The following is a 24356-nucleotide window of genomic DNA, read 5'->3' as shown; positions in this document are numbered from 1 at the left end:
GCCTCGTACACACGGTACGATTGTTGGCCAACCGAGCGTCTGATTTTTGTCCAGAGGGCGTGTGCCAGGATCTTGTCCTGCATACTAACAGTACATAATTGTCGGCCAACAAACACGAACTTAGTGAAGTACGAGGAATTTCAGCTCGAGCGCCACCCTTTGGGCCCCATTCTGCTAATTACGTGTTCGGAGGGCATTGATTCTTGAGCATGGGTGTTTGTACTTTCGACTTCTGTGCGACGGACTTGTGTACTCATGATACGAAAATCTGACAACAGACCATTGTCCGCAGAAAATTTACTAGCCTGCCATCCAACATTTGTTGGCCTAGAGTTGGACAATTGTCAGGAGCGTACTAACGGTAAGATTTTAGGACAACTGTCTGTCAGATAATCCCCTGCCAACAATCTGATCGTGTGTACGAGGCTTAAGGCCCCTTTCACACGGGCGATCCGCCCGACGGACTCCGCTTTGCTCAGCAGGGATCGATCCGCTTATCCCCGCTGAGCAGGCAGATGACCGGTCCCGTGTGAAAGGGGCCTGATTGAACAGGCTGAAGTTGGAAGCGAACTGACTACCATGCACAGCTGCACCAGTTTTAGTAAATCAACCCCATGGAAAAAACAGCACTCCCCCATGTAGGCGGAAAAGGTGATATACCTGTACATAGTGTATATGTCAATGACAGAGTATGAGATACATAATACAAAGCACCTTCTCCTGCAAATCCTCTAATCTGGCATTTTCAATCGTGTGCAAAATGCCCTACAGGTCTCTAGGTCAGTAAGATTAGACTAAACAAGAACAAAAAACGGATGTTCCTGACCAGGCATTCTTCTGTATGAGAGATGACAACTGAAAGTATAACTAAAGAGGCCTAAACTATTTGTTTTCATTTTGGATAGGGTGGAGATGGATTAGAACACCTGTCAGTTTTAATTGCATTCTGTGCCCTGTTCATTAGGTCCCCCCTCTATTCCATTATCATTAAAAGTAAAAAAAATCCCAAATTGTGATGTCACCAGAAAAGTAATCATGGGGAAAGCTTCCAATGGGGACACTGGTTCCGGTGACCTGGGGGCCCCAAGGAATTTCCTCACACCCCCTGCTTGGCTATGGCGCAGGAAACGAAGGGAAATCTAAATGGGATATAGGTGGTGGGGGGAAAAAAAAAAAAGAAAAAAAATCTGACAGGGGTTAGAATCCTCCCTTACTCCATCCAAAATTAGGTGAAACTTTTTTCTTATAGTTAGTTTAATGCTTTCGCCGTCAGTATGTCATACGGACTTAGCGGTGGGGGGTATCACACACAATCCGGTGGCTGCAGCCACTTGGATTGTGTGTGAAACTGGCAGGCAGACTCCTGTCAGGTGAGTGCATTTGGTCGGCTCCGCTGCCGCCCGATCGCACACACCCCCAGTACCGGCGCTCCACCCACCCGCCGCCGGCTCCGCCATGCTTACCGGGCTCCGCTTGCCCATCGGCGGGCCCAGGATTTCCATGGTGGGTGCCGGAGGTAAGAGGGGAAGGAGAAGAGCGGCCACACGTCCGCTCTCCTCCTTTTTGTGACCCGTCTCCGACGTCGAGGTCTCGGTGTCCCCGGCTCACTTTGCAGAGAAAGGAGGTTTAGCCATGCGAACTGCATGGCAAAACATTCAGTGGAGTACAGGCGAGACATGCAGGGTCTTTTATACCTTGCATATCTCAAGAGAAACTGTCACCTAAAAATCATCACATAGAGGACCGTTTGTCCCCTATGTGATGGAAAAGAAAAAAAAAAAAAAAAAGTTACACCCAAGCATATAAAATCTCTCCCCCCCATAAACACACACAAAAGTAAAACGGATACGTCGGGGGGGCACCTACGCGTGAAAACGTTGATTGGGTTTTGTGTAATCTACAGGCCTAAAATTATTTTTTTAAACATGTGCAAAAAAACACCACGGAAAAACGGCTCTGGCAGCGAAAGGGTTAAATGACCTCCGAGATTGGAGTAGGAATGCAAATTCATGAGAAAACTCCGGACTCTTGAACATGGCCTAAACAGACACATTCTTTGTGTCATCCGATATTCTGTAAAGCATCATCCTAGACACATTTCCATATCTAAGACTTTTATAAAGACACACACCATCCCCCACTTCCCCCTTAGGTGTGAGTGGATGGCTTCTCTGTCTAAACACAAACAATGACACAGATCTATCAACACTAAATCTTTTATCACCCAACGCCACAAGTTAATCACATCTGCATCTGTTTTATGTGTAAAATGTATTTTTTTTTTTTTTCTGGTCAGTTCATATTGCCCGAACAAAAGACCAGCTTGAACTACATGCAATTAGCCAATAAGTGGCATTTTCCCAACTCCAATCTTCTACTGATTTGAATACTGAAAAGTATTTGTTTTATCTTGTCCTCACAAAAAAAACGACTTTTCATAAAGATATGAAATCTGGACAAACTGTACAGCTTAAAGGATGCCACAAGGTATTCATAGCTGTTCTCAGAGACTGTCGGCCAGACTATAGAATCACTCCCTTGTTAGCACGGCTAGCGAGAGGGTGACTCCTACTCCTAGTGAGCGTTCCCACAGAGGTAAGAGGAAGGCTCCCACGTTTACAATGTGTCACTAGCAGCGGGGTTGCACATGTAACAGCCTCAGATTTGCCAAATTATTTTTATTCACTTGCAATGTGCCTTTAACCACTTCCTTCCTGGCCTATTGCAAAATAACAGCCAGGCAGGACTTACGGTGTTCCAGTTGAACGGGCTTTTGGGACTTGTCGCGCTGCATAGGACACAGCCGATGACAGATCTCTGTACTGGCCCGCTGCTGGTAACCATGTGATCGCTGTAACCAATCACAGCAGATTACATGCCTATTTTAAACAGTAGATGGCTTCCTTTCATGCCAACCATTGTGTACAATTGTGTTGCTAGCTGTGATTGGTCACGGTGATCACATGGTACAGACAGGGCCAATCCCTATCTCATGATCTGTGTGATTAGCTGTGGCCAATCACATCTAATCCTGATACTCACTGAATTAATCTGTTTCATTCAGTAAAAATGGTTCCTTGTAGCAATGAAATTCACTGGCATAAGCAATGGCAATGTGTAAAAAAAAAAAAAAAAAAAAAAAAAAAAAAAAAAACACAATCCGGATCACTTTCCCATAGTAATGTTACTATGGTACCACTATTGCTCTGGTAAAGTAAAAAAAGAAGCCTTTTTTTTTTTTATTACATACACTGTCAGTGTCCCTGATCACCACCACACCAGTTAGGACGACCCAATACTGCACTTTTGACAGTATTTTATAAAAATATTTATAAATACCGTATTTATTGGCGTATAACACACACTTTTTCCCCCCTTAAAATCAGGGGTAAATCGCGGGTGCGTGTTATACGCCGATCCCGCTGTCTGTGAGGGCAAGAGGAGCGCCGCCGACATTGACCAAGCAGAGTCGAGTGTACTGTGTGCTCGGCTCCGCTCGCAGTCACTCCCAGTCCCACCTCCTAGCCTTTAAGGCCATTGGACCAGTGTTGTGTCCATCATAGGAGCCGGGCCAAGGGGCGGGACCGCGAGCGGAGCCGAGTACACAGTACACCCAGCTCAGCCTGGTCGATGTCAGCGGCACTCCTCTTAACCTGAGAGACAGCAGGGACGAGCCGAGAGGAGCTGAATATCTCAGTGGCGCCAAATTTAAAAACCAAACAGACTGCAATTTTGGGCAAGGCTGCAGATGGACGCTTTATTCTGCCCATTGAAATGAATTAACGCTCAAGCGCTAAATGTGCCTTTTTTTCTGCTCAAACTCTGCTCCTCCTGAACTTGCTGGCACTGTTTTTTTCCTGCCTCTAAATGCTGCTAAAAGCCTGTGTGTTCATGGACACAGACTAACATACAGGGGAGTTTAGAGGCAGGGGGAAAATCACGGGACACATCTCTCCCAAAAGTAGCTCCAGAACCATTTTTGGGTGACATGCGTCCCACAATGCGGGTTGCCGCGATCGCAGCGCGTTTTATCGAGCGACAATCACGGGACACCCGCACTGCGGTTTGAGGTGTCATTCAAATGAACGGCATCTCGAATGCGAGTCCAGCGTTTTGTCATTCACACCTCGGCGCCGGCAAATCTGCCTGCGATTCAAAACGCTGTAGTGTGAATGCAGCCCAAGACCCCATACACACTATTTTCTGCAGATTTTTGTCTTCAAATTTACCAAAAACATATAATATAAAAGGTGAAACCTTAAGGGCCATTTCACCATAGAAACGCAGTCAGGATGCGCTCCAGATGCTTTTTTGCACGCACGTTTTTGGTGCAGTCCAGTGCATCCCCCCCCCCCTTTTCCCTTAACCTTAAATAAGAACATGTGTGTTCCAGTCCATTTTTGGTGCGTTCCGGTGACTTTTTGATGCTTTTTCTAGCGATGCAGTACAGTCCAGTGCAGGAAAAATGCAGCATGTTCTATTTTTGTTTCTGGAACTGGAACGCACTAGAACTGCAGGAACTGGTGTGAACTATGCAATTGAAAACCATATAACCTACTTTCTATGCGTTTTTTATGCAGAAAAAAAAAACCGCACTGGACTGCATGTTGTGTGAACGGGCCTTAAGAGTTTGTATGCAATCAGGCAGGCCCTTGCACTACATGGTAAATCTGAAGACAAAAATCTGCAGAAAATCTAATAGTGTGTATGGGGCCTAATGCTGGCCATACACGGTTCGAATTTCGTAAGAATTTTCTTTCGAAAATCGTATGAAAGAATTTTTGTATGAATGTCGCACCATTAGTGGATTGCAATAACGGCCGATTTTCGTGCGGCAATCAAATTTGAGGAATCGGAAATGTTGGAAATTTTTAGAAAAACGAACGATTTTCTAATCAATGATGGGAGAATTGTGCGAGAAATGTAATAAGAAAAGAAAATTTACGGAGAGAAAAGAAGATTCCTGGCCAAGAAAATTCTATTCTGTAGCAACATGAGGGGAAATTGAAGGCTTGGTCGGCCGAATTTCGAAAATCAATGGTGGCTTCATCGGATCACAAAAAAACCCGAACTTTCTGATTTTGAAAAGAAAATTTGTTCGAAATTCGACCATGTATGGCCTGCTTAAGGGTTTTGCAATCATGTTGGTCCAGTACATGATTAAACATTTAAACTAAAAACGGGTGCTAATGATTAACAGGACAAACATTAGATCAAACAGAATCAGCCGTGTAGGAGGAATGAAACTGGGCGGGGAAAGGTCTTGCTCTATCAAGTCACCAAACACGTCTGTATTGGAAATCTTACCATTGTGTAAGACTGAGCGCAGCAACAAGATATGGCGGTCCTATTGCATCAACAAGGTCTTTCACAGGCAGACATTTTAAGGAAGTCAGGTGTTTCCAGTTGTGCTATTCTGCATCCAGACGTATAGAGTACAGAGCTGCTGCTACTACTACAGTGCATTACAGCAAACCCAGCAGCCACATTCACACTGGTGATTTAGGCCGTAGCAAACAGCAGCAGCAGGAATCGTCTGATATATCCTCGATCCTAAACTAGTAACACACACAACTGTCCGATCAAGCTGCTCCTCAACAAGGGTGAGCTCCGGGGTGTTCAGATCTTAGTCCGAACTACAAGGGGAGTATAAATATGTGCAGCTGCAGGGCAGGGAATGCATCGACTGCTTACCATCGGCTCTGTACAGTGACAGCTCCCAGGTGGATAGATCAGGTGGGTTTGGACTAGAATCTGAACATTCCTGAGTTCATCACTAATCATCAACCACAGGAGGGATGAGAACGGGACCCAGCGATACATTCACTTGTTTACCCAGGTGATTCAATAGATTTCTAAGATGTTCAAGAACAAAGGTCAAGAGAGCAGATCTACAATCCAGACCTTTGCCCCTGAATGCGCCTCGGTTCACGCCCATGCATTTTTTTTTTAATGCTTTTTCAGAAACGCACTACAGTCCATTCTTACATGGTTTTCTGATGGAAACATTCACATCTATGCTTTTTTTCAGCCGCTGTGTTTTTGGAAAGGGTCAGAGACTTTAAAAGCAAAACGGTGCGTTTGTTTCAGTAGACTTCAATGGAGAAGCTGCAGAAAAACATGTCGTGCGTTTTTGCCCTGGTTTGCAGTTTTTAATACGCCCAACAACAAACCAAAAAAAAAAACAGCAAAAATGCATCAAACGTGTGCACAACAATGCAAAATGCGTCACAAAAAGCACTGCAGAAATGGATCAAAAGCAAACTACATAAGTTTGAACCGAGCCTAAGGCTTCATTCACTATTGTCCTGCGACTGTGGACAGGCACATGACAAGTCGCAGCCCTAGGTTATTAATGTTCAGATTAAGCGACTTTGATGCACTTTTTGATGCGACTTAGTGCCAGAGAGTGTAAAGCCGGTGTTCTGTCGAGAAGTGCCCCCCATCTAATAGTGCCCGCGCAGGACGGAGCCGCACTTCAGCTGATTTGTCGATCAGCTGGAGTGACTTAACCAGGGCGCATGCGCACATCATAGGAGGCAACTCTCGATGGAAGATACCATTTCACGGCCACAATTGAAACCTATACAAACAACAAGGGGAGACCGTAGTTCACACATTGTGCCTCACTGTTGCGGGGCGGCTTTACAGTGTGCTGATGGTCCGGTTTTGTCTGTGTTGCAGGGCGGGTTTGCCGTGTTGAACGGCCGGTTTTGCCTGTGTGAAAGGGCGGGTTGAAACACAGACAAAACCAGCTCTTCAACACAGCCACTAACCGCCCTCCAGCAGCAGCGATGTACAATCTGAGAACTATGGTCTCCCCCGCTGATGGGAGATACCATTTCACAGCCACAATTTTAGGTTTAAATTGTGGCTGTGAAATGGTATCTCCATGTGCCCTGGTTACGTCACTCCAGCTGATCGGCAAATAAGCTGTTGTGCCGATACGTACAGCGCATGCGTTGTACATATCAGGCACTTTGACAGAACACCGGCACTTCTCGACAGAAAAAAAAAATGGAATAAATCGCATCTAACCAGTCCTTAGATACAGTGGCTGCATTTGTTTTCTGTTCCTCTGTGTCTACTCTTTTATTGTATCTATGGAGGGATCCAGGGTTGCTACACAGACTGGACTTCAAAAGATGGCTGTCTTTTTATCTTGATACATAGGGTTTATAAAGATAAAGAAATATAAAGTTCTTTGTGCTTTACTTTAAACCCACAGGAAGTGACAAGGACACTGGAGGATAAAACAATCTTCTCAGGCTGGGAAAAAAAAAAAAAAAAAGAAAATTTGCCGCAGCCATCACATCTAAGGACTAGAAAGCTGCAACCTATGACATCTTTGTTCTTGTGTAGATACACTAACTGAGCTCTTGCTTCCTGGGGACACCAACCTCTGGATCTTTGACCTTGTGTGTTGGTGGTAGTATTTGCTCCATGGAGGGTGACGTGTACTGTAATCTACACCTGTACATTCCCTGATGTTCCTTTTCCCACAGCCCCATCCTTCCCATGGACTCCACCAATCCCATCGCACAACTCTGCTTGCCACAGAAAAACACCATGCCATGTTAAATCTGACCTCCAGTCCTTCCCTTCAGCCTTGCACACTTGTACAGACATGGCTTCCTCTGACTGCACACTGTGATCTTCTCACAATGTGCATTAGAAGCTCCAGCAAGCCAGTAGACTGCCTCATTTCCTGGCTGGAGGACATCTAAATCTTTCCTTCCCATCCTAACTGTCCGTGGCCGGCTCCCATCCTTCACTGGATTTCAGCCCTTTCAATCATGGAGGCTCAGCTTCAGATGTGGGCGTTACCTAGACTAGTCTACATGCAAATTCAGTCTATTCAGGAACCCCGCCCCTCTAGGCCTGACATCCACCCATCAAGGCATTTGAAATATTTGCATAACTTCTGCTAAGTGCCAGCCCGCTGCTTACATCAGTGCTGAGCGATTTTCAGGATTACTGAGGTGGGGTGCTGTGAGGTTTTCAGGAAGCTATATGCAGCACCCTCCCACCAACCATGATCTGCCTGCATTGCATAGGGAAGCACAGAGACCCAGCGATGACTGAGCAGCATTCAGGCAGACACCATTGTGTATTGGCAGCAGATCTGAAGTTGCTTGTATTGCTATTAGAGTGTAAGCTTTTCTGAGCAGGGCCCTCTTAATCCTCTTGTATTACAACTATATGGTCTTCCATTTATATAGTAAAGCGCTGCGTAAACGGCTGACACTATATAAATCCTGTATAATAATAGCTGCAGAACACAGCATCACCATGGTGTAACAGATGTTACTACACTAGAATGGAGCACACACAGTGCAGCATAACCTAGCAATGGAAATGGCTGAATTGGGCCAGCTTGGCCCAAACTACTTCTATTGACAGAAAAGCTGGACTTCAGCTCTAAGCACTTTCAGCAGCTGATTTAATCACCCGAGTATGCAGCTTCTTTATTTTTTAATCCTTGCCATGCGTTAAGCTCAGGCCGATTTGGACACAAGTCTAAACCCACCTGAGCTATCCTACCAGGAAGCCGTCACTGTGGACAGCCAATCATAAGCCATGGAGGCATTCCCCTACCAGCCATGGCATATGTGAGGCTGCAGGAAGGCGAACATATAATATACCATGGCTGGTAGGGGAATGCCTCCACGACTTCTGACTGGCTGTCCGCAGTGACACCTTCTTGGCAGGATAGCCGAGGCGGGTTCAGACTCCTGTCTGAACCCCCCCGAGCTCATCTCAAATCCTCATCCATGTTCCAGTTTAGGTTGGTACCATGACCACTGCTCCAGGTTTCCTATCTCACAGTGGCTTATTTGCCTTGTAGCGTCCTATTGCATGCAGGGACTCCAGTTGTGTCTTAATACCCTGTATGCATCAATAGAAACACACAGCCCGTTGCCTAGGATGGTAAGACACTCCCCCGCTCATCCTCCAAACTTGGGTCACTCCAGACTGTACTGCCCACTGTTAACTGTCCCATGAAGACCAGAAGTTCAGGGAAGCAGCACTGAGAGCAGCATTAAGTTATTGGGGTTAAAAAAACTTAAAAAAAAAAAAAAAAGTTATAGGGTTTAGAATTTTAACATACTTTCCTGGGAAAGGGTTATTTAATTGTGCGCAATGTTAAGCCCCAGACACACTATCAGATTTTCTGCTGATTTTTATGCCTGATTGCATACAAATTTAAACTCCTAAGGTTTGACCTCATATTATATGGTTTTGGTAAATCTGAAGACAAAAATCAGCAGAAAATCTGATAGTGTGTATGGGGCTTAAAACTTAAAAAAAAATATAAGGATTTAAAGTGGTGGGCCAGCCGGGAAAAAACACTACAAACACTGTAGCTGCTGAATTTTAATAAGCACATTTACCTGTCCTGGGTGCCCGCGATGTCGGCCGTCAGAGGCCGACCCGGCCCCGCCATTCGAACTAAGAGGAACAGGCAGTGGAGCCTTTTGGTTTCACTGCCCGTTTCCTACTGCGCATGTGTGAGTCACGGAGCGCTTTGTGAATGGGGCGCGATGTGTTGTGGGACACACACAGTTCCCAGAACACACCGCGCCCCATTCCCCAAAAGACAACGCGAGGAGAAGACTGAAGATCACCACGGTGTAGGAAGTGGCAGATTAGGACGATCTGCCTAGCAACAGCCATTTCAGGCAAGTTAAAAAAAATTTTTTTTTCCTCTAAATTTTTATGCAATTTTTTTTTTTTAGGGTGGCCCTCCAATTTAATACTACTTTAAAGCAGAGCTCCAGCCCCCCACCAAAAAGTAAATGTCAGCAGCTACAAAAACTGTAGCTGCTGACTTTTAATATTAGGCCACTTACCTGTCCCAGGGATCCCGCCATGTCAGAACCCCAGACGATTTTTCAACCGGCTCTCAGGTGCTGCCGCCGCCATTCCTTTTCAGGAAAACCAGCAGTGAACCTGCGCTTTGTGAATGGCGGGGGAGGGACGAACTTTCAAGTGACATTGCTGCAGCAAAGTCACCCGAAAGTGGGAGCAGGTACCTTTTTAAAAACAGGTACCTGTCCCCCCCCCCCAAAAGGTGCCAAATGGGGGTGGGGTGGAGGAAGAAGCAAACAAGTGGACGCCCCCTTTTGGGTGGAACTTTGCTTTGAACAACACTCTTCAGTATTGAAGAACCTATTGTCAGCCTCAAAAAAAAAATAAATAAATTTAGATATGTGGCAAGATTGCTGCACCTCTGAAAAGCGATCCACAATTGGGCAGGCAGTGGAGGAACTAGGTCACCTCCTCAACGTCCGTTCTAACTCCACAAATACTGCACCACTGGGCTTCAACCACTTGGGCCTCAATGGATTGTATTTGGTGGCACTGCTGACCTCCAAATGTGACGAGGGGGATTATTTTTGCCACAACGGCTCTCTGCCCGTGCAGCAGAAAGGGGTGGAGGGGGTTTAGCTCTACATAGTACAAGACCCTGCCTGATTGGATACAAGCTGGTAGATTAGGATATGGGCCTTCCTATATAGTTTTTTATGATCAGATTGCAAAATGTACGGTCCATAACTCGCCATACACATTACAATTTGACCAGACTATTTTTGCACTTCAATCCACTTTCCATTTACCAAGTCTATGTAATGTGAGGACCCCACCCAATCAGGCAGGTCCTTGCACTAAACACTTCTATGTTAGTGGATCTAAAGGAGATCATACAATCAGATTGGCACATGTGTGGCGACCCCAGAGCCCCTTTGGGTTGACCTATTTCCAATCCAAAACGACAGATCAAGAACAGACCACAAAGGATCACTATGGGTGACCGGATGGGAGTGATGTATGTCTGGATGCCACAAGTCTGCGTCCAGGTCTAGTTTGGCAGACCCGTGGGCAGATAAAGGTCTGTTTTACTTTCATCAGAGGGTGATCCACCCTGTAGAGCAGTGGTTCTCAACTTCAGTCCTCAAGTACCCCTAAGGCCTGATTCACACCTATGCATTTTTAGTGCTTTTTGCATTTTGCAGATTTGCACTACAGTCCATGTAACATGGTTTCCTATGAAACACGTTCTGTAGTGCAAATCTGCAAAATGCAAAAAGCACTAAAAATGCATAGGTGTGAATCAGGCCTTACAGGCCATGTTTGCAGGTTTACCTTGATCTTGCACAGGTGCTTTAAATCGGAGTCAACGGCTGGGGTCATCCATAAGATATTGGGGGCTCCTGGAGTGGAGTCAACGGCTTGGTATTTTGGACAGCTGTTTTATCCAAGCGAAATTCCCAAAACATGGCCTGTTGGGGGTACTTGAGGACCACTGCTGTAGATGAGGTGTCTGGTCTCCTCACATCCATCAGTGGATCCTCCACTCCAGGGGGACCTGGTACCCTGTGGAGGGCCCCAGAATATGACGTCTGGTCTCCTCACATCCATCGGTGGTTCCCCCAGCGCTCCAGGAGCACACAGTATCCTGTGGAAGACCACAGAATATTACGTCTGGTCTCCCTACTTCTAACGGTGGATGCTCCAGGAGCCCCCAGTACCCTACAGAGGACCCCAAAATGAGACGTCTTGCCTCCTTATATCTATCGGTGGATCCTCCATTGCTCCAGGTGCCCCCGATACCCTATGGAGGACCCCAAAATGATGTCTGGTGTCCTCACATCAATCGGTGGATCCTTCATCGCTCCAGGAGCCACCAATACCCTGTGGAGGACCCCAGAACATGACATCTGGTCTCCTCACATCCATTGGTGGATGCTCCAGGAGTCCTCAGTACCCTTTAGAGAACCTCAAGATGAGACGTCTGGTCTCATGACATCACATCTATCGGTGGATCCTCCATTGCTCCAGGAGCCCCCAGTACCCTATGGAGGGCCCTGGGATGAGACATCTGGTCTCCTAACATCCATCGGTGGATTCATCACTTCAGGCGCCACCAATAGCCTATGGAGGACCCCAGCATGAGGCGTTTGGTCTCCTCACACCCATCAATTGATCCTCCATTGCACCAGGAGCCCCCAAGATAAGATGTCTGGTCTTCTCACCTCAATCGGTGGATCCTCCATTGCTCCAGGAACCCCCTAATACCCTATGGAGGACCCCGGGATGAGACATCTGGTCTCCTCACAGCCATAGATGGATCCTCCATCGCTCCAGTACCCTGTGGAGGACCCCGGGATGAGACATCTGGTCTCCTCACAGCCATAGATGGATCCTCCGTCGCTCCAGTACCCTATGGAGGACCCTGGGATGAGACATCTGGTCTCCTCACAGCCATCGATGGATCATCCTTCGCTCCAGTACTCTATGGAGGACCCCGGGATGGTCTCCTAACATCCATCATTGGATTTTCCACTCCAGGAGCCCCCAATATCCTATGGAGGACCACAGCATGAGGTGTTTGGTCTCCTCACACCCATCGATGGATCCTCCATTGCGCCAGGAGACCCATGTACCCTATAGAGGACCCCAAGATGAGACGTCTGGTCTCCTCACATCAATCGATGGATCCTCCATTGCTCCAGGAACCCCCCCCCCCCCCGATACCCTACGGAGGACCCCGGGATGAGACATCTGGTCTCCTCCCAGCCATCGATGGAGCCTCCAGCGCTCCAGTATGCTATGGAGGACCCCAGGATGAGATGTCTTGTCTTCTTACAGCAATTGGTGGTTCCTCCATTGCTCCAGGGACCCCTGATACCCTATGGAGGACCCCAGGATGAGACGTCTGGTCTCCTCACAGCCGTCGATGGATTCTCCACTCCAGGAGCCCCCAATATCCTATGGAGGACCCCAAGATGAGACATTCGGTCTCCCCACATCCGTAGACGGATTCTTGGCTCGTTTCCACCTGAGAAGACTCCGCTCACGCACGGTCACAGACGGACACGCTCGACTGGGATCACACGACGATGGCATCCTTATCACAGGTCTATGGGGGGGATTGTAATCATCCATCCGAATACTGAGGCCTAGTGTGACCTCCCCCCCTGCCCTTCACCTCCTCCAACACAACACTACAGTATAGGAGGCCGCCATAAACTCCCCTCCACCAAAACCTGATATAATAAAATAGTATTGAGCCCCCTGTGTCCTCCTACACCGACCCCCCACCTACCTCCCTGTCCTCCATCATGGCGCCCATGTCCTCTGTGAGGGCCGCCATTCCCCCGCCCTACAGGTCGGACTCCTCTCACCTCAAATATATATTATATCTCCCCACCGACCAACCATTAATATTCCTGGTGACACCCGCCGCCCAGGCCCGCTCACCTCACCAGCCGAACCTCTCACACGGCGCCCGCCGCCATTTACCGTACTGTTCTTCTATCTCCGGGGTCTCTGTGGCTGCACGGCAGGGGCTAGTGCGCGTTCACGCTCGGCTCGCTCCCGACCATCGGCGGCGGCTCTGGGCGGGAGTGTCACCCGCGCAGGCGTAGTGTGAGGACTTACTGTGGCGGCGCGCACCTAGCTTTCTTGAGGCGAACAAAATGGCGGCATCTCTGCATAAACATTACTGTGCCCAAAGTTTAATAAAGTGATATCAAATACATAAGACATATAGATATAATTATACAGTATGAGCCCTAAAAAACAATAAATTCAATTATGTCCTTTTTTGGTGGTACAATTCTGAAACGCACGTTGCTTATATCCAGGATGAGGCATCTGGTCTCCTCACAGCCATCGATGGATCCTCCATCGCTCCAGGAGCCCCTGATAACCTATAGAGGACCCCGGGATGAGACGTCTGGTCTCCTCACATCCATCAATGGATCCTCCATTGCTCAAGGAGCCCCCGATACCCTATGGAGGACCCCGGGGTGAGACGTCTGGTCTCCTCACATCCATTGATTGGTCCTCCATTGCTCAAGGAGCCCCCGATACCCTATGGAGGACCCCAGGGTGAGACGTCTGGTCTCCTAACATCCAACTGTGGATTCTCCACTCCAGGAGCCCCCAATATCCTATGGAAGACCCCGGGATTAGATGTCTGGTCTCCTCACATCAATCGATGGATCCTCCATTGCTCCAGGAGCCCCCAATACCCTGTGGAGGACCCCGGGATGAGACATCTGGTCTCCTCACATCCATTGATTGATCCTCCATTGCTCCAGGAGCCCCCGATAGCCTATGTAGGACCCCGGGATGAGACGTTTGATTTCCTAACATCCAACAGTGGATGCTCCACTCCAGGAGCCCCCAATACCCTATGGAGGACCCCGGGATGAGACGTCTGGTCTCCTAACATCCAACGGTGGATTCTCCACTCCAGGAGCCCCCAATATCCTATGGAGGACCCCAGGATGAGATGTCTGGTCTCCTCACATCCATCAATGGATCCTCCATTGCTCCAGGAGCCCCTAGTACCCTATGGAGGACCCCGGAATGAGACATCTGGTCTCCTAACATCCAAGGGTGGATTCTCCACTCCAGGAGCCCCCAATATCCTATGGAGGACCCCAGGATGAGATGTCTGGTCTCCTCACATCCATCAATGGATCCTCCATTGCTCCAGAAGCCCCTAGTACGCTATGGAGGACCCCGGAATGAGACGTCTGGTCTCCTAATATCCAAGGGTGGATTCTCCGCTCCAGGAGCCCCCAATAGCCTATAGAGGACCCCAGGATGAGACATCTGGTCTCCTCACATCCATTGGTGGATCCTCCATTGCTCCAGGAGCCCCCGATACCCTATGGAGGATCCCGGGATGAGACGTCTGATCTCCTACCAGCCAACGGTGGATTCTCCACTCCGAGAGCTCCCAATATCCTATGGAGGAGGACTTACTGTGGTGGTGCACACGTAGCTTTTGTGAGGCGAACAAAATGGCGGCATCTCTGTATAAACATTAACAATAATAAACTAAAGTGCTGATAGGATTCTAATTATTAAGTGATACGGTGATTCAAAAATTATAGTGATTCAAAAAAAAATTTTTGTGTGTATTGCTAATTAAAACTAAAGTGTACTTCCACATCAACAAAGTAATTAACGTAATTATGTATAAAGCCGCACCTCTATATTAGTGTTCTGATGCCACTCAAAAAAATTGTTTTTTGTGTGAAATAAGATAGTGCGCTAAATACGCTGCTAGTTATGTGCTGAAAATATTAATAATACATAAATAATACTTGAAGTAAATAATTGCTTAAACTTAAGTAAGACAGATAATAATCCATATAAACATTCATATAGTGGTCCTAAATGGACATAGATATCAAGTCCATATACTGCATTTTAGACATGAAAAGCTGGTGTGGAACACAAACAAAGTAAAGAAATCTCTGGCGAGATGATTACGGTATCTTCCTTATTAGGTTAAGTTCAACATGTGTTGCGATTCCACACTAAATCAGCTCACTGGTTCCTTTGGTGATCCGCTGGTATCCAGCTCCAGTATTCAATTGCATTCATGCAATCAAACAAAAAAGAACTTTCATTGTGCAATGAACCTTTCACTTTTAACTTCTTGGCAAAACAAACTAAGCACACTCACTTGCGTAAGTATCATACATCAGCGCATAGAGCAGTCAGCCACCCACAGCGATCTCCTCCTCGCATCGAGCTGCGAGTATCAATCAAGCACTACGGATGATGTCACTTGGCTCCTCCCGAAGCGTTGCGTCACATGTCACGTGACTTGATTTATCACACATAAAACAAATTTTCTGTATAAACATTACCATGACCAAAGTTTAATAAAGTGATATTAAATACATAGGACATATGGATATAATCATACAGTATGAGCCCTAAAAACAATAAGTTCAGTCATGCTTTTTTTGTAGTACAATTCTGAAGCGCACGTTGCTTGTATCCATTGCACGTCACCCTTCCTGCCCAGGCCAATTTTCAGCTTTCAGCGCTGTCACACTTTGAATGACAATTGCGCGGTCATGCTACACCGTACTCATATGAAATTTTCTTCACACAAATAGAGCTTTCTTTTGGTGGTATTTAATCACTGCTGTGTTTTTTTTTTTTTTTTTTTTTACTAAACAAGAAAAAAGAACGCAAATTTAGAAAAAAATAAAAGTTTTTCTTATGCCCCGTACACACGATCGGAAATGCTGCCAGCAAAAGACCGATGGGAGCTTTTGGTCGGAAAATGCGACCATGTGTATGCTCCATCTGACTTTTGCTGGCGGAATTCCAGTCTGCAAAAGATTGAGAGCAGGTTCTCTATTTTTCGGTCGGAAAAAGTTCCTATCCAAAATGTGATCGTCTGTATGCAATTCCGACGCGCAAAAAAACATGCATGCTGGGAAACAATTCGACACATGCTCGGAAGCATTGAACTTCACTTTCTCGGCTCGTCGTAGTGTTGTACGTCACCGTATTCTTGACGGTCGAAAGTTCAGAGAACTTTTTTGTGACCGTGTGTATGCAAGCCAAGCTTGAGCGGAATTCATTTGGAAACCATCCAAGATTTTTCCGACGGAAATTCCGCTCGTGTGTACAGGGCATTAGTTTCTGTCAGTAAATTTTTCTCCGTCACTGATGTGCGCTAATGAGGCTGCACTGATGGGCACTGATGTGGTGGCACTAATATGCCGCACTTATGGGCACTGATAGGTGGCACTGATAAGCAATGATAGGCGGCACTGATGGGCATTGATAGGTGGCACTGATGGGCACTGACAGGCAGCACGGATGGGCGGCACTGGTGGGCACTGAAAGGCAGCACTGATTGGTGTCACTGATGGGCACTACTGGGGCTTTAGTGTAATCAGGGCACTGATGATCAGTGCCCTGATTACCTGTCCTAGTGTCCCCTGCGAGGAGAAGCCACTGATCAGCTCTCCTCGCCACTCACTCTGCCAGTGTGAGGCGAAAAGAGCTGATTACCAGCACCTCTGCATTTACATGTGACCGGCTGTGATTGGACACAGCAAATCACATGGTTAAGGAGCCGCATCATCGACTCTTTACAGAGTTCCTAGGAACACGGCGCGGCCGTGAGCGCCGCACTGCACGCCCCCCGTGGGCACGCAAATGCAGCTGTCTCTATGACGTTGTCCCAGAATGAGAGCCGCACCATTCCTCCGCCATTTGACGGTGGGCGGGCAGCAAGTGGTTAACAGATGTCAATGCAAGTCGTATATTGACATCGTACCAAAAGTAGTGCAGGAACCTTTTTCTGAGTCGCACAGATTAGAACGGTTCCATTGCCGTTAATGGGGCGTGACTTGTCGAGCGACTTTAAAAGGATAGTTCACCTTTACCACAAAACTGCCTATGCAGATAAGGGGCATCTATAGATTAAAAACAAACTGCGCAGCTCTTACTAAAGTTGAATAAAGCCCTTGCTATAGGTGTAGGCTATTTACATACCTCATGATGCCTGACTGGAATACTCCCAGGACGTTGCTAGGTACTCCCAGGACATTGCCAAGTGAGGCCTAGTCATCCGAGCTCAGAGCTACTGCATCAGGGGAGAGAAAGAGTATGTGAGGGGATTTGAATCAGAGAAAGAGCTTACTCCTATGATGGTAGAGGTAAGCAGTGACGACTAGGCCTCACTTAGCAACGTCCTGGGAGTACAAAACATTTTTTTAAAGCGCCCCCATTCCTCAGAGCTCGAGCACAGAAGCGATCGCAAAAAGTAAGTCGCGCCTGCGTATGTAAACGGTGTTCAAACCACACTTGTGAGGTATCGCCACGATCGTTACAGCAAGAGTAATAATTCTATCCCTAGACCTCCTCTGTAACTCTAAACTCGTAACCTGTGAAAATGTTTAAAGCGTCACCTATGGAGATTTTTATGTACCGTAGTTTGTCGCCATTCCACAAGCATGCACAATTTTGAAGCATGACATGTTAGTAGAGGTGGGCGATTTTCTCCCCCCCAAAAATCTGCGATTTTTAAAAAAAAGACTCGATTCACGATTCAAAGTGAGTTTTTTTTTTTGATGGACACCGCGCCGATCCTGAGGAGCTGCAGGCAGGAGTTTTTAGGCGAGGCCGTGGCTTCGGCCTAGTCTGCGGCGTCCGGCCTCGCGGACTAGGCCGAAGCCATGGCCTCACCTAAAAACTCCTGCCCGCAGCTCCTCAGGACCGGTGCGGTGTCAGCGCTGGTCCTGGGGAGCTGCAGGCAGGAGTTTTTAGGCGAGGCCACGACTTCGGCCTAGTCCGCGGCGTCCAGCCTCGTGGACTAGGCCGAAGCCGCGGCCTTGTCTAAAAATTCCTGCCCGCAGCTCCTCAGGACCGGCACGTTGTCAGCGCCAGTCCTGGTGAAAAAAAAAAAAAATCTAAAAAATCGATTTGCTGAAAATTTGAATCGATTTGACCTCTCAACTCGATTCAAGATTCAAATCGATTTTTTCCCCAGCCCTACATGTTACGTATCTGTTTACTTGGCGTAACATCATCTTTCACATTATACAAAAAAAATTGGGGTACGGTAACTATTGTGTTGTTTTTTTTATTCATTAAAGTTTTTTTTTTTTCCAAACAAATTGCGCTTGAAAGACTGCTGCGCAAATACAGTGTGACATAAAATATTGCAACAATTGCCATTTTATTCTCTAGGGTCTCTGCTAAAAAAAAATATATAACGTTTGGGGGTTCTAAGTAGGTTTCTAGCAAACAATACTAATTTAAACTTGTAAACAAAGAGTTCTAGAAAAGGCCTGGTCAGCAAGTGGTTAGGGTTTCTGATCATGTGCAGTCTTTCGTATCCTATTTTTCTCAAAAATAGTACACATTAAATAAAAATCATTCGTTCTGTTCACGTACGAAAAAATTTTTGTAGTTCGTTCGCTTGGAAAGTCTAAATTGGATGTCGAAAGTTGTGTACACACTATACGAAAATTGAATGATCACTCCTCATACAGAATTTTTCTTCTTATTTTCTTATAGTGTGTACACACCTTTAGGCTACTTTCACACGATCGGTCCAATTGGGTCCGCCTGTCCCTTTTTCAGGTTGACCCGATCGGACCCTCCATTCACCTCTATGAAGCAGTGAATGTAAACAGACTTGTGTCCGTTTACACCCTTCTGCCTCCAAACCGATCCGCTAAAAAAAAAAAAAAAAAAGGAAGGGGATCCGTCCCCCTCCGTCTGGGCGGATTGAAGGGTCCATAGAGCAGAGCAGGCTGTGCCTGTGTCTGCTCTGCATATGGGGAGCAGACACAGACCTGTCATCCACCCCCTCCGTTCAGCAGGAGATCAGTAGACAGATCCCCCACTGAGCAAGTGGATTCCGCCCCTTGTGAAAGGGGCCATATAGGGGGATCAGGACAAGGGCTCGTTTACATTACATTGTGGCTTGCGACCAGTTACCGAATCACATACACTATATTACCAAAAGTATTGGGACACCTGGCTTTACACACACATGAACTTTAATGGCGTCCCAGTCTTAGTCCGTAGGGTTCAGTATTGAGTTGGCCCACCTTTTGCAGCTATAACAGCTTCAACTCTTCTGGGAAGGCCATCCACAAGGTTTAGGAGTGTGTCTATGGGAATGTTTGACCATTCTTCCAGAAGAGCATTTGTGAGGTCAGGCACTGATGTTGGATGAGAAGGCCTGGCTCGCAGTCTCTGCTCTAATTTATCCCAAAGGTGTTCTATCAGGTTGAGGTCAGGACTCTGTACAGGCCAGTCAAGTTCCTCCACCCCAGACTCGCTCATCCATGTCTTTATGGACCTTGCTTTGTGCACTGGTGTGCATTCATGTTGAAACAGGAAGGGGCCATCCCCAAACTGTTCCTACAAAGTTGGGAGCATGAAATTGTCCAAAATGTCTTGGTATACTGACGCCTTAAGTGTTTCCTTCACTGGAACTAAGGGGCCAAGCCCAACCCCTGAAAAACAACCCCACACCATAATCATCCCTCCACCAAATGATTTGGATCAGTGCACAAAGCAAGGTCCATAAAGACATGGATGAGTAAGTTTGGGGTGGAGGAACTTGAGTGTCATGCACAGAGTCCTGACCTCAACCCAATAGAACACCTTTGGTATGAATTAGAGCGGAGACTGCAAGCCAGGCCTTCGCATCCAACATCAGTCCCTGACCTCACAGATGCGCTTCTGGAAGAATGATCAAACATTCCCATAGGCACAGTCCTAAACCTTGTGGACGGCCTTCTCAGAAGAGTTGAAGCTGTTATAGCTGCAAAGGGTGGGCCAACTCAATATTGAACCTTTCAGACTAAAGCCTCGTACACGCGATCGATTTCTCCATGGGAAATGTCCGATGACAGGCTGTGCAAAATCCGACCGTGTGTATGCTCCATCGGACAAACGTCGGATTTTCCGCAGACAAATGTTGGCTAGCAGGTTTTCAAATTTTCTGCGGACAAATGTCTGTTGTCAGATTTTCCGAGCGTGTGTACACAAGTCCGTGGGACAAAAGTCCAAAGTACGAACACGCATGCTCGGAAGCAGAAGCGGTCGGTCTTGTAAACCAGCGTTCGTAATGGAGAATTAACATTCGTGACGCGGTAAATTATGAAATCTGGAAATGCAGCGCACAATTCTCTTCTTCTTTAATGGGATAATAATGAAGCTGCTTTGCTGGTGATACTGATGGAGTTATTGCAGACAAATTTTCTTTTCTTTTTCTATTTTTTTTTCTAGTGATATCAAGAATAATATTATTATGTTTTTTTTTTTGTTTGTTTTTTTATTTGGTACAAGTGACCACAACACCATTATCCCATTAAAAAAACAAATAAAATTAGACATGCTGTCTGCCAATAGAAATTAACCAAAAAGTGTATTCTATGCATCCAATAAAGCATGCTTGTTTGTACTTTGAACTTTTGACCAACGGACTTGTGAACACCGACAACAGACATCTGTTGGCGGAAAATTTGAAAACCTGCTATCCAACATTTGTCTGCGGAAACTCCGACAACAAATGTCCGATGGAGCATACACACGGTCGGATTTACCGTCAACAGCCTGTCATTAGACATGTGCAATTCGTTTTGTAAGGGCATGGTATGCTCTTGGAGGGGGAACCCATGCTGCTTTTTTATTTAAAATTTGGCGTGGAGTTCCCCCTCAAGATCATCAGAGCACAAGACGCATGCCAAAGTCGGAGCATGCAAGACGGCGATCCGACCCTGATCCGACTTCAATGATAGTCAATGGGCTGAAGTAGGATCAAAGTCGGACCAAAGTAGTACAGGGAGCATTTTCAAAGTCGGACTGACTTGTGTCGGACCAGTTAAGACAGCTCCCATAGGGAAACATTGATTTTCACACGTCATGCGACATGAGCTCCCAATGTCAGAACGTTTGTCGTACCAGTGTGAACCCAGCCTGAGATGTTTCTACAACTTGATTGGAGTCCACCTGTGGTAAATTCAGTTGATTGGCCATGATTTGGAAAGGCACACTCCTGTCTATATAAGGTCCCACAGTTAACAGTGCATGTCAGAGCACAAATGAAGCCATGAAGTTCAAGGAATTGTCTTTAGACCTCAGAGACAGGATTGTATGGAGGCACAAATCTGGTGAAGGGTACAGAAACATTTCTGCAGCATTGAAGGTCCCAGTGAGCACAGTGGCCTCCATCATCTGTAATTGGATGAAGTTTGGAGCCACCAGGACTCTTCCTAGAGTGGGCCGCAAACTGAGCGATCGGGGGAGAAGGGTCTTAGTCAGGAAGGTAACCAAGAACCCGATGGTCATTCTGACAGAGCTCCAGTGTTTCTCTGTGGAGAGAGGAGAACCTTCCAGAAGAACAACCATCTCTGCAGCACTCCACCAATCAGGCCTGTATGGTAGAGCGGCCAGACGGAAGCAATTCCTCAGTAAAAGGCACATGACAGCCGCCCCGAGTTTGCCAAAAGGCACCTGAAGGACTCTCAGACCATGAGAAACAAAATTCTCTGGTCCAATGAACTTTTTGGCCTGAATGGCAAGCGTCATGTCTGGAGGAAACCAGGCACCGCTCATCACCTGGCCAATACCATCCCTACAGTGAAGCATGGTGGTGGCAGCATCATGCTGTGGAGATGTTTTTCAGAGGCAGAAACTTGGAGACTAGTCAGGATCGAGGGAAAGATGAATGCAGCAATGTACAGAGACATCCTTGTTGAAAACCTGCTCCAGAGCAGTCTGGACCTCAGACTGGGGCGAAGGTTCATCTTCCAACAGGACAACGACCCTAATCACACAGCCAAGATAACAAAGGAGTGGCTATGGGACAACTCTCTGAATGTCCTTGAGTGGCTCAATCAGAGCCCAGACTAGAACCTGATTGAACATCTCTGGAGAGATCTGAAAATGGCTGTGCACCGACACTCCCCATCCAACCTGATGGAGCTTGAGAGGTCCTGCAAAGAAGAATGGAAGAAACTGTCCAAAAATAGGTGTGCCAAGCTTGTAGCATCATACTCATAAAGACTTGAGGCTGTAATTGGTGCCAAAGGAGCTTCACCAAAGTATTGAGAAGGCCGTAAATACTTATGTACATGGGAATTTTTTATGTTTTTATTTTTAATAAATTTGCAAAGACTTCAAAAAAACTTCTTTCACGTTGTCATTATGGGGTATTGTTTGTAGAATTTTGAGGAAAATAATGAATTTAATCTATTTTGGAATAACGCTGTAACATAACAAAATGTAGACAAAGTGAAGCGCTGTGAATACTGTCCGGAAGCACTGTACAACCGCATAGCAGAGTGGTTGCAGCGCGGTGTGGCCCTATTTGTTGGAATGTGGGATATAAAACACAGTATTGCTTTTATGGGTTCCAACAAAAAGGGGGGAGTTTTTTGGGGACTTTGAAGGAGAGATGTATACCAAAGAGCAGCCTTGGCAAAGAACATTTTATTATACCTTGTGAAATCATGTACAGCATACTGAATGACACAAAAAAAGGCATACACAGAATCGCAGTAAACGCAGGGCAAGCTAAAAAACCACATATAAATATTGACGCCATGGTACTTGGCATATCATGGGGTAAAGACAAGTCCTGCGCAACATGGGCCACTGGAAGGGCTGGATGGTGTTGGAAAATCTAGAGTAAAACAATGTAAGAGACATAAAATAATTCTGTATGGACATCAGGCATCTATGTAAGTCCGACGCGTTTCGTCGGGGTATACCAACTCTTCAGGGGCGAATGCAATGGTGATCTATAAAGAAACATAACCATATAGTATAATATTGTAGCTGAATAATAGGAATAAGTAATGGGTGTAAGGGACAGGATGGACATCCTTATAAATACTCACGTCAACTGCATAGATGTGATGCATTTGACTATCTATACCTCATAGATTGGCCTCATTCAAGGATCCCGCCGACCAAACTTTGTCTCTTCTTGTTCAAATTTGGGATGGAGGCCAATTATTTATGGTGCCTTGGACCACATCATTCTCTCTATTTGTTGGGACGGGTCACGTTGTGCAGCAGTACTACTCAGTATGGAACAAGGGAGGAAAATATGCCGCCTCCTCGCTGTGGCAAAAATGAAAGGCGATGTCATTTATAGGGCGGTAACAATGTGAACGCGACCCATTCAACTGACTCGGGCCGCACCGCAGCCACCGCGTGATGCAGTGGCAGCCTGGTGGGTGGGCATTTTCGAGGTTAAAACAGGCGATGAGGAGGTGACACATAACCCCCTTACCGCCTGTCAAATGCCTCTGAAAAGAAATCCACCTCAGATCGCTCGAACCACTTAACCGACCAGCTCACGCAGATATACTGCGACAGGTCGGCTCTCCTGCGTGAACCGACGTACCTGTACATCGGGCCGTGCAAGGAGTATAGCGCACGCGGGTGCTCCGCCGGCGTCCCGCGATCGCTGTGTGCAGAGGCAGAACGGGGAACTACCTATGTAAACAAGGCGATTCCCCGTTCTGCCTAATGACATATCAGAGATCTTCTGTTCCCAGTGATCAGGAACAGCGATCTCTGTCATGTTCCAGGCAGTCCAACCCCCCCTACAGTTAGGACACACCCAGGGAACACAGTTAACCCCTTGATCGCCCCCCTAGTGTTAACCCCTTCCCTGCCAGTGTCATTTTTACATTGATCAGTTCATTTTTATAGCACTGATCACTGTAATAATGCCACTGGTCCCCAAAAAAGCATCACTTTGGGGTCAGATTTGTCCGCCACAGTGTCGCAGTCCCGCTAAAAATCGCAGATCACTGCCATTACTGGAAAAAAACAAGAAAATTAAAAGACCATAAATCTATCCCGTAGTTTATAGACGCGATCATTTTTGTGCAAACCAATCAATATACGCCTATTGCGATTTTTTTTTTTACCAAAAATATGTAGAGGAATATATGTCGGCCTAAACTGATGAATAAATGTGTTTTTATATATATATATATATATATATATATATATATATATATATATATATATATATATAT

The 24356-nt window shown here is 46.5% G+C and overlaps 1 protein-coding gene across 3 annotated transcripts in view; it reads right to left on the bottom strand.

Moving 5' to 3' along the window:
* Positions 1-13423, bottom strand: part of DIDO1 (death inducer-obliterator 1) — a 91989-nt gene extending 78566 nt beyond the window's left edge. For all 3 annotated transcript variants that reach the window (XM_073607474.1, XM_073607475.1, XM_073607476.1), the window contains exon 1: positions 13267-13423. The gene's annotated coding sequence lies outside the window, so the exon portion shown is untranslated. The remainder of the gene's footprint in view (positions 1-13266) is intronic.
* Positions 13424-24356: the final 10933 nt, after the last annotated feature.

Source organism: Aquarana catesbeiana, linkage group LG12, assembly GCF_042186555.1.
Source record: "Aquarana catesbeiana isolate 2022-GZ linkage group LG12, ASM4218655v1, whole genome shotgun sequence".
NCBI lineage: Eukaryota > Metazoa > Chordata > Amphibia > Anura > Ranidae > Aquarana > Aquarana catesbeiana.
The sequence above is the reverse complement of the archived record's forward strand: the minus strand, read 5'-3'. Positions and strand labels throughout refer to the sequence as shown.